Raw genomic sequence first — 12,322 nt, 5'->3', positions numbered from 1 at the left:
CTAACTCGGACTTGGCAACATTGATGGTTAGTCCATTATCTTTAAGTCGTTGAAGTACGATGTGAAGGTACGATTCGTGTTCCTCTGGTGTTGCCGAAGCAATGCAAACGTCATCGAGGTAGGCGAACACAAAATCAAGGCCTCGAAAAACCTCGTGTATCAGCCTTTGAAAGGTTTGCGCAGCGTTCCGCAACCCAAAGGTCATATAATGTAATTCGTAGAGCCCAAACGGCGTAGTTATTGCCGTCTTGGCTACGTCGTCTGGGTGTATGGGTACCTGGTGGAATGCTTTCTGAAGATCGATCTTAGAGAATACCGTTTTCCCAAAGAGGGCGGCAGAAAAATCGTGTAAATATGGGAGCAGGTAACGATCCGGCACCGTATTGGCGTTTAAGGCGCGGTAATCGCCACAAGGTCTCCAAGAACCGTCCGCTTTTCTCACCATATGCAGTGGGCTCGCCCAGTTGCTGCATGACGGACGACAAATGCCTAGCTTCATAAGTGTTTCGAATTCAGCACGTGCTGCGCTAAGTTTCTCCGGTGATAATCGGCGAGGCTTCGCAAACACGGGCTGTCCTGTAGTTTCAATGCGGTGTACGACCGTAGCTTTTGGTTTTGTTTCGGGATTCGGAGTACGTGTAATTTCGGGGTACTGTTTTAAAATGTTCGAGAAGGGCACGCCGACATCAATAGTTTTAACTGATCCTGTATTATACGCCCCTTTCTCACAAACTGTTTTAAGCGAAGTTCATTCGTCACGCAAGCACTTATGCTTCAAGTCGACTACAAGACTGAAATTAGCTAAAAAATCTGCCCCTATAATTGCATGACTCACGTCTGCAATTAAAAAATTCCAAATAAATTCGCGGCGCAGGCCTAGACTAAGTTTTAGTAGAACCTGACCATAGACGTTTATAGCACTGCCGTTTGCGGCGAACAATTTTGTGGATGTAGGTGTAGCTCGAGCTGAATGTTCACTTTTTGGAACAACTGATACATCAGCACCCGTATCTATCAAAAAAAATATGTTTGTTGTTACGTCACGAATGCATAGGCGCGATGTATTTACAGTTTCGGAGCGTTCGCCTAACTCCGATACTTCAGCTGAGCTGGCCTACTGCGAAGATTGGTTGTTAGAATTTGCCTTTCTATCGAAAGCACATGGTGTTCTACAATTCTTTGCTTTCTCTCTATACGTGGCGTGATACCAACATACATCATCGGTAGATTTACGATTATTAGATCGGGACCGTGAGTGCGAGCGGGAGCGTGAATGGGAACGTGGACGATGTGCGCGGTTATCTAAAAGTGTACGAACATCACGCGAAAGTGCTGAAATTTCATTTTGCATTTTCTGCATATCACTTAAAGTTGATGAAACTGCTGCCACTTCAGTAGTAGAAGCATTTAAAGATTCTATGATTGAGTCTGCAATACGTAACCTTTGCGCTAATTGAACTTCTGCCGCAATAATTGCTGCACGTGCATGCGGTGGTAGACGACCGATCCAAAGATTGAGCAACTCTTTGTCATTCAGCGAAGTGCCTGCAACGTGCCTCATTTCATTATAAAGTTCACTTCGTTTTTTGTTTGATAGGGGCATTTCCGAGAGCACCCTTTGCAAGCGCCGCTGCTCGCTGTCGGCAAAATGCTCAATCACTTTCTGTTTTATAAATTCGTATTTCCCGGTGATAGGTGTTGTTTCGATCGCAGGTCGAAGCTCTATTAAACGATGTGGAGGAACGCTTGCTAATACAATATTGTATTTACGTGTGTCCCCAATGATCATGCACGCCTCAAACCAGAACTCGAGGGAATAGAAGTACGCCTCAATGTTGCTTTCTGAAAGTGTAGGCAGAGGCAATTTGGGCAAAGAAAGCGCGTGGATGCCCTGCATATTTCTAGAGTCCGGCGTTTGCGAAATTGAAGTGCTGTCATCTTCCGCCATCTCGAAAAACTGTCTCGGGGTCACCAATTGTAGTTTTGGTTGTAATCCTTTATTATTTTAATCACTTAAAACTACTTACAAAAAAAGGTTATGAAAAAAGTATGATTGCACTAACATGTGCTTGCGATGACGGCGATGAAAAGATAGAGAATAAGTAATTGTTTTTGTTCTACATTTTACATTTCGACAACTGGCTGTGGTGAACTTTGCTATTAGCTGTTGGAGCGGCCATATCATAGAAGAGGTGTGGAAATCCATGTTGCCACAGATACAACAACAATAGCAATTTCAATAGGTTCAATAACAATAACAATTTCAATAGGTACAACAACAATAATAACGGTAGATACAACAATAACAATCAAAATAGGCAAAACAACAATTATAGACAAAATAACTACAATCGAGGCAATGGTAATTCCCGTAACACTAGCAACAGTAAAAATAGGTTAGAAAACAGAACCAATACTAACGCCGGAAGTTCAAATACGCGAAATAATGCAAACGTTCGCTCTTTAAACTTGGCCGCGCCTCAGCAGCGAACACTGATGGACGAGGAGATAAGCGAATAAATACTAAAAATATTTTTTGTCTAAACTTAAATTACTCATATTTTATCGAAATTTATATAACCCGATCTAACAAGTTATGTATATTTTTACTAAATATACAAGCTGATATTTCTCTGATTAAAATTTCAAGCTTAAATAAGCAAATTCCAATTAATTCTAGCGATATAGTTAATATCACTGGCGTTACATCAAATTATTTTCCTACCATAGGTAAAATAAACATAGACCTAAACTTGTCTAATAATCTATTCGAACACAGCTTACATGTGATTAAAGGTGACTTCAATATTCCATCAGACGGTATACTGGGTAAAGATTTTCTTTATTATGACAAATGTGTAATAAATTATTCAAATAGTAGTATCTCATTCTGGGCAAACAAAGAAAAAGTCATTATGCCAATCCTACACGGAACAGAAAGAGTAATGTGTATTATACCACCAACCAAATTCCAATAACCCAGTCATAAAATTAATCAATACCACAACTGATGTACAATTCGTACACAAAAATTCTATTAAAGCATCAAATTATCACGTCTATGTAATCGACAAAACTAAGTCAGATGAGAAGCGAATTAACGAAATAACTTCGATTTTAAAAGGTCAAATTCCAAAAGGTGCACCATCTGAACTTTTAGATCTATGCATACAATATGCTGACATATTCGCGCTTGATAACGATAAAATGGCGTTAAATAATTTTTATGAGCAGAAATTGCGGTTAACTGACAACGAACCAGTGTATATAAAGAACTATCGTCTACCCTATTCGCAGCGGGAAGAAATTAACAAACAAGCTACAAAATTAATAGAAAATGATTTAATCGAAGAAAGCTATTCTAACTACAACAGTCCTCTTATCCTAGTTCCTAAAAAGAAAATAAATGGCAAAAAAGCATACCGAATGTGCGTTCATTTCCGCGCAGTTAACAAGAAACTAATAGCGGACAAATTCCCATTAGCACGAATCGATGATATTTTAGACAATCTTGGCAGAGCCAAATTTTTCTCAACCTTAGACTTTTTCGGGATTTCACCAAATACCATTACACAGGTCTGTCACCAGACGAATCTAAAATAAACGCAGGCAAAGACGCTGTAAGTAGGTTTGTAGATTTTGCCAACTACTACAGACGCTTTATTACAAACTTTGCATCTCTAACAGCACCTCTGAATAGACTGAATAGAAAAAGAGTAGAATTTAACTGGGACGAAGCATGCGATAAAGCTTTTGATGCACTAAGAGCATCCCTAATGTCACCAAAGATATTACAATACCCAGATATTTCCAAACAGTTTAACATTACAGTAGACGCTTCTAAGACGGGATGTGGAGCAATACTCAGCCAAGAACATCAAGGCAGCGATTTACCCATATGTTATGCGTCAAAATCTTTTAATGATGCAGAACAAAAGAAAGCCATCATTGAGTTGGAACTATTAACCATTTATTTTGCCATTAAACAATTCAGACCATACGTTCATGGAAATCACTTTATTGTAAAATCAGATCACAGGCCTTTAGTCTATTTATTTACTATGAAAGACCCATCTTCAAAACTTTCTAGAATTCGACTTGAGTTGGCAGAATACAATTTCACAATAGAGTGCATAAAGGGAAAATTAAATTTAGGAACTGATGCACTTTCTCGTATAACGATTGGCGAAATAAAAGAATCAACCAAAAATATATTTGCAGTTCAGACTAGGGCTATGAGTAAGAAAAAGGATAAATGTAGTTCTATCGAAAATATATACTTAGGTGAAAATATATAAACATTAAACGTTTATGATAAATTCACTCATAACTTTTCAAAAAAAATCCTCGTATTAGATCAGAGATATTTCGTGATAAAAACAGTAAACAATTTTTAAGATTATGCGCTCATATAAAGCATAAACGAACAATTTTACTTGATTGTGAATTTTCTAACGAAATAAAGAATTTCGATACTTTACTTTCGAGGCTAGAAAAAGAAGCCGGGAAACTTAGTATTAAGGAAATAGAATGGCCAAAAAACGATTTAATTTCCAAATACATTACAATTACAAATTTTAAAGAAAAAGGAAATAAGCTTTTACAATTTTTAAAAATTATTTTAGTGGATCCAATTGAAACAATCACTGATCAGGAACAAAAATCAAAATTTATCACAATGATCCCATCACTGGAGGTCACTGTGGAATGAAAAAATTATACGCCAAATTACGAAACAAATTTTACTAGAATAACATGACAAAAGACATAGCTAGTTATGTTAGGAAATGCGAAAAATGTCTTTTGAACAAAATCAAAATAGGAAATAAAGAAGAACTCGTTCTAACTCCTACTCCTAATAATCCTTTCGATATTGTTGTAATTGACACAATATGCCCATTGCCAGAATCGAGATATGGTAATAAGTTCGCACTTACCATAATCTGCGATCTGACAAAATACTTAGTTATAATACCTGAAAAAGTGCAAAAACCATCGCGTCAGCATTATTCGAAGGCTTTATTTTAATATACGGTGCTATGAAATCCGTTAAATCGGATTTAGGCACTGAATTCACAAATAAAATTTTTGCAAATTTAACCAGTTTATTAAATATTGATCACAACTTTTCTACACCATATCATCATGAAACCGTAGGAACTGTCGAAAGAAACCATAGAGTTTTCAATGAGTACCTACGTGCGTACTTGGATGATTCCTTTGATGGTTAGGATACATATTTGAGATATTTTACGTTTTGGCATAACACAACGCCAAATACGGTATTCGATAATAAACTTACTCCTTTTGCACTAGTTTTTGGTTAAAAGGCCTTTGTGCCATCTGAATTGAAGAACGAAACAACCGAACCCATTTATAATATCGAAAATTATTCAAAAGAAGTAAAGTACCGAATGCAAAAATGTCACGCCTTGGCTAAAGAGTTAGTAGAAAAACGCCAAATAAGAAATAAAGGTGCATACGACAAAAATGCACAACCAATAATAATAAACATAAACGATGTGGTTTTAGTCCAAAAAGAACCACGTGAAAACATAAAAACATATATCAGGGCCCATATTTAGTAACAAATATAGACGGTGTAAATGTAACCATTTTTGATAATGAAAGTAAAAAATACAAAACGATAAATAAAAATCGCATAAGGGGAGTACCTAGATAATTAAAATCAGATATTCCCAATTTCACTTTGAGAAAAATTTTGAAATTAGTTTATTAAAATAAATTTTAGTAAATCTAAATACTATAAAAACCATACATGAATTAAGTAAAAGAAATAAAAAGAAAATATACGCATAAGTTAATACACAAAACCTATTGAAATGAACTTGAATTGCAAACAAACAATTTTATTTACAATTTATTAATATTCTTATATGTAAATATGTACGCTTAAAATACAAATAAATGTAATAAGTTAAATTAGCCAAGTTAGCCTAGGTATATCTGCCGCAAAAGTTCAAAATTTTTCTCATTTTTTTCCAATCGGGATGAATGTAAAATCCACCCAAAAAAAGTTGAAGCCGACAAACCTGATCAACTTGTCGACTTCCAACTTTTTTCGAAAAGGGGGATGGTGTAACAGCAGCCTTATGATCTCACACAGTTTCCCACTTGGTGCCACCCTGTTATCTATTGTGAATGGACAACAGGTGTTGAAACAACTTGGAAACCGGGAGGTCGGCTCTAAAAGAAAAGGCGGCCATTATGAAAAAATTTTTGGAGGATTTGGCGACACACGTTGGAGAGCGGAACTAAACAGCTAAAATAAATTAATCTACTTAAAGATAAGTGACGAAATAAAACAAAATACATATACGTTTATAAAGTAAATAAGTTAAATAAGTTTTAATAAAGAAAACCAAAAGTTACGCACATGTACTAAGTAGTGAAAACTAAACTGTTTAATCGAATGAAATTATACATATACAAATTTTGAAGAAAGAAATTGTTTAAATAAAGCGTGTATTTTGAACAAACATAAAACTAAACTAAGAGCACTAATTTCAACCAAGGAAGGAAAGTTGGGAGGCGTTTGTGCGAGTGTGCGCGCAGAACGATTTTTTTGGAGAAGTTCCAAATGGAACTCTTCACTACGAAGGTCTACGCCAATATAACTAAATGCTTGTCCTTGCGACTTATTAATTGTAATTGTATTAGTCCAAGTGTACTAGGCGGGTACTTCGGAGTAAAGCAAAGTCTTTGCAAACTCGTCAACTGAACAAAGGGGAAAACATGCTGTCAAAGTGGTTTGTAGTGATTCGTGCAGTACCATAAACCCTTCTTCCATTTTCTAAGTTAACAGATAGATGTACAACCGTTGGGAACCGCTCATGAATCGAAAATCCCAGTAAACTCCTAATACCTTTTAATGTGCTTAAATGTCTGCCATTCAAAAATTTTGCACTTCGTCCTTTTTATATTGAACGGAAAATGTCGCTACGTCGCTACCTTTGTTGACATACTTACAAATATATTTTATTGCTTGCACTGAATGGCAGTACTCTACATTTATGTGAGCGGAGAAACATCTGGAAAGAACGGGGCAATATGGGACGATCCATCGGTTGTCGAAGTTGTCCCATTAGAAAGTACATGGGTATAGCTACCGTCCGCTGAAGACCTTCGTATATATTTTGAATATCCATCTTCCCCGGTCTGCGTATGCTGGCTGTTGTAGCTCACTTGGGTATCGTTTTGAGTATCGTCCATTCAACATGCAGGGCGATGATAAATTATCACCCCCACATGCAGGGCCGTAGAGAGAAAAGCCGGGCCCGGGACTAAGCAATTTACTGGCCCCCTATAAAAAATCCACTAATACATTTGATTAACTTGAATTAATGACGTTTCATTCATGAATCATTATTGATGGATTACATCAAACAAAATTTTGCCACATCAACTAAATGATTTTTGGACTAAGAGCTGACAATAAAATTAACACAGAATATTTACTATTTCTTTTATTTTATTGTAACCTAGAAATAAAATTCTCTTTTAACAGCCACATATTATTTCAAATAATCTTTTCTAGTTATTCGGTAATATTTTAATACAATTCTTATAAATTTAATGATGATTATAAATCTTAATTATTCAATATAGAAAGTTCGGATATTAAAAGAGTGGCTTCACTTGCTTCTTTCGCTGCAAAATTTTTTATAATAATATCAAAATTTAACTGTCTTGCCAAAATGGATTCAACACAAAGCGTGGCAAGTCCCAAAACTCGCTCTTTAGATGAACACGATCTATGAAAGTTTTTGATTCTTGAAAGGACGCTGAAGGAACGTTCGGCCAAGCTACAGTGACAGGTATAGTGCAAAAGAGACGTAAAGCAACACAAATGTTGGGGAAAATCGTATACAGATTTTGAACATAGATGGCATTTAGAAATTCCAATGGTGACAGACCTTTATCAAAATTTGCTTCGTAAATGTGTTTCAAGTGAATTATTTCGCATTCTAAGCTTTGAGAAATGTCCGACTTGTATTTTTCGGCATCCTAACATTACCAGGCTCCATATATAAAAATGCTTGTGAGGGTTTCAGACCTGCGAATGCTAAGGTCATCATTCTTTGGAATGTGTTTGGTGCTATTTTTAAGCCATAGGGAAGTCGTTTGAAACGGTAAGTGCCATTATCTGCTGTAAATTAAGTAAACTCTAGAATTTTGGTCTAGTTCTATTTGATGAAAGCCTGACATTAGATGTAAACATGAAAAGTATTTTGCTCTTCCTAATTGATCCAAAATGTCATCAATTCTCGGGAGTAGGAATTTATCTGCGGTTAGTTTTTTATTTACTTGTCTGTAGTCAATGACTAGTCCCTATCTTTTATCTTTGTTACCGGGTAAAGATTTCTTTGGTACTAATAGGATTGGCCTATTGTATTCGGACATTGAAGGTTCTATAATGTTATCTTCAAGTAATTTGTTTACTTGTTTATTTATTTCATTTTTGTGTGCTTGCGGAAATCTGTAATTTTTAATGTAGACAGGCTATCATATTTTATATGTAATTTTTGCTTATAAAAATTGTTGGCTGTTATGGGTTCTGTTTCTAATGCGAATATATCTACGTATTCTGGGCATAGTGAATTTAGTTGTTCACTAGCAAATTGGGGGAAGTTTTTATTATGTCTTCCTAATTTTTCTTTGTTATTGCAGTTATTGGTCCGTAATCATAGTCGCTGACTAAAATACTCTTTAGTTAAAATCTTGCCTAAATTAAAAAATGGGATCTAAAATTTTGGTCTGTCATAGACATATTAAACACAGTTTTCAGCTAAAATGAGCATGGACAGGGTACCCTCATGGAAAAAAGGTTTTGATTGGCGCTATGAAGACATTTTTTAGACATTTTAAAAGTTCACCCTGTTCCTTACAACCGTGGTTACTTGCCTCCACGTATAACAAGTAAGGAAGGCTAAGTTCGGGTGTAACCGAACATTACATAATCGGTTGAGAGCTACGGAGACAAAATAAGGGAAAATCACCTCGTAGTAAAATGAACCTGGGGTAACCCTGGAATGTGTTTGTATGACATGTGTATCAAATGGAAGGTATTAAAGAGTATTTTAAGAGGGAGTGGGCCATAGTTCCATAGATGGACGCCATTTAGGGATATCGCCATAACGGTGGACCAGGGCTGACTCCAGAATTTGTTTGTACGACATGGGTATCAAATGAAAGTGTTAATGAGTATTTTAAAAGGCAGTGGGCCTAAGTTCTATAGGAGGACACCTTTTCGAGATATCGCCATAAAGGTTGACCAGGGGTGAATCTAGAATTTGTTTGTACGATATGGGTATCAAATGAAAGGTGTTAATGAGTACTTTAAAACGGAGTGGACCTAAGTTCTATAGGTGGACGCCTTTTCGAGATATCGCCATAAAGGTGGACCAGGGGTGACTCTAGAATTTGTTTGTACGATATGGGTATCAAATGAAAGGTGTTAATGAGTACTTTAAAAGGGAGTGGGCTTTAGTTTCGAGATAACGCCATAAAGGTGGAGCAGGGGTGACTCTAGAATTTGGTTGTACGATATGGGTATCAAATGAAAGGTGTTAATGAGTATTTTAAAAGGGAGTGGGTCTTAGTTCTATAGGTGGACGCCTTTTCGAGATATCGCCATAAAGGTGGACCAGGGGTGACTCTAGCATTTGTTTGTACGATATGGGTATCAAATGAAAGGTGTTAATGAGTATTTTAAAAGGGCGTGGGCCTTAGTTCTATAGGTGGACGCCTTTTCGAGATATCGACATAAAGGTGGACCAGGGGTGACTCTAGAATTTGTTTGTACGATATGGGTATCAAATGAAAAGTGTTAATGAGTATTTTAAAAGGGAGTGGGCCTTAGTTCTATAGGTGAACGCCTTTTCGGAATATCGTTATAAAGGTGGACCAGGGTTGACTCTAGAATGCTTTTGTACAATATGGGTACCAAACGAAAGGTGTTAATAAGTATTTTAAAAGGGAATGGGCCTTAGTTCTATGGGTGGACGCCTTTTCGGGATATCGCCAAAAGCGTGGACCAGGGGTGACTCTATAATGCGTTTGTACAATATGGGTATCAAATGAAAGGTGTTAATGAGTATTTTAAAATGACGTGGGCCTTAGGTCTATATGTGGACGCCTTTTCGAGATATCGCCATAAAGGTGGACCAGGGGTGACTCTAGAATGCTTTTGTACAATATGGGTATCAAACGAAAGGTGTTAATAAGTATCTTAAAAGGGAATGGGCCTTAGTTCTATTCGTGGACGCTTTTTCGGGATATCAACATAAACATGGACCAGGGGTGACTCTAGAATGCGTTTGTACAATATGGATATCAAACGAAAGGTGTTGATGAGTATTTTAAAACGGAGTGGGCCTTAGTTCTATGGGTGGAAGCCTTTTCGAGATATCGCCATAAAGGTGGACCAGGGCTGACTCTAGAAATTGTTTGTAAGATATGGGTATCAAATGAAAGGTGTTAATAAGTATTTTAAAAGGGAGTGGGCCTATAGGTGGACGCCTTTTCGAGATATCGCCATAAAGGTGGACCAGGGGTGACTCTAGAATTTGGTTGTACGATATGGGTATCAAACGAAAGGTGATAATGAGTATTTTAAAAGGGAGTGGGCCTTAGTTATATAGGTGGACGCCTTTTCGAAATATCGCCATAAAAGTGGATCAGGGGTGACTCTATAATGTGTTTGTAAGATATGGGTATCAAATTAAAGGTATTAATGAGGATTTTAAAAGGGAGGGGTGGTAGTTGTATATGTGAAGGCATTTTCGAGATATCGACCAAAATGTGGACCACGGTGACCCAGAACATCATCTGTCGGGTACCGCTAATTTATTTATATATGTAATACCTCGAACAGTTATCCTTCCAAGATTCCAATGGCTTTTGATTTCGCCCTGCAAAACTTTTTCATTTTCTTCTACTTAATATGGTAAATGTCACACCCATTTTACAAAGTTTTTTTCTAAAGTTATATTTTGCGTCAATAGACCAATCCAATTACCATGTTTCATATCTTTTTTCGCTTTTGCTATAGAATTATGGCATTTGTTTTCATTTTGCGTAATTTTCGATATCGAAAAAGTGGGCGTGGTCATAGTCGGATTTCGGTAAATTTTTATACCAATAAAAGTGAGTTCAGATAAGTACGTGAACTGAGTTTAGTAAAGATATATCGATTTTTGCTCAAGTTATCGGGTAAACGGCCGAGCGGAAGGACAGACGGTCGACTGCGTATAAAAACTGGGCGCGGCTTCAACCGATTTCGCCCTTTTTCACAGAAAAGAGTTATCGTCCTAGAATCTAAGCTCCTACCAAACTTCACAAGGATTGGTAAATTGTTGTTCGACTTATGACATTAAAAGTATCCTAGACAAATTAAATGAAAAAGGGCGGAGCCAAGCCCATTTTGAAACTTTCTTTTATTTTTGTATTTTGTTGCACCATATCATTATTTGGATTGAATCTTGACATAATTTACTTATATACTGTAAAGATAATAACTTTTCTTTTAAAATTTGACTTTAAACAATTTTTTTTAAAAAGTGAGCGTGGTCGTTCTCCGATTTTGCTAATTTTTATTAAGCATACATACAGTAATAAGAGTAACGTTCCTGCCAAATTTCATCATGATATCTTCAACGACTGCCAAATTACAGCTTGCAAAACTTCTAAATTACCTTCTTTTAAAAGTGGGCGGTTTTCTATTCTGCGTCATAAGTTCAACTCACCTACCAAGTTTCATCGCTTTATCCGTATTTGGTAATGAATTATCGCACTTTTTCGATTTTTCGAAATTTTCGATATCGAAAAAGTGGGCGTGGTTATAGTCCGATATCGTTCATTTTAAATAGCGATCTGAGATGAGTGCCCAGGAACCTACATACCAAATTTCATCAAGATATCTCAAAATTTACTCAAGTTATCGTGTTAACGGGCGGACGGACGGACGGACATGGCTCAATCGAATTTTTTTTCGATACTGATGATTTTGATATATGTAAGTCTATATCTATCTCGATTCCTTTATACCTGTACAACCAACCGTTATCCAATCAAAGTTAATATACTCTGTGAGCTCTGCTCAACTGAGTATAAAAATGGCAATATTTTACTTGAGAAAAACTCTTACAATAGCACAAAAATTGTCAAAGGAGTACCTGAAAACGCGTTTTGATCATAATCCGCTGGCGGATAATTATGATTCAATTCTATTTAAAAGTTATTAGCAAACGTTTTGTAAAAATGCGCTGTTTTTTATCAGCCGTCAATTTAAAATTGAGTG

This window comes from Eurosta solidaginis, chromosome X, assembly GCF_040869045.1.
Source record: "Eurosta solidaginis isolate ZX-2024a chromosome X, ASM4086904v1, whole genome shotgun sequence".
NCBI lineage: Eukaryota > Metazoa > Arthropoda > Insecta > Diptera > Tephritidae > Eurosta > Eurosta solidaginis.
The sequence above is the reverse complement of the archived record's forward strand: the minus strand, read 5'-3'. Positions refer to the sequence as shown.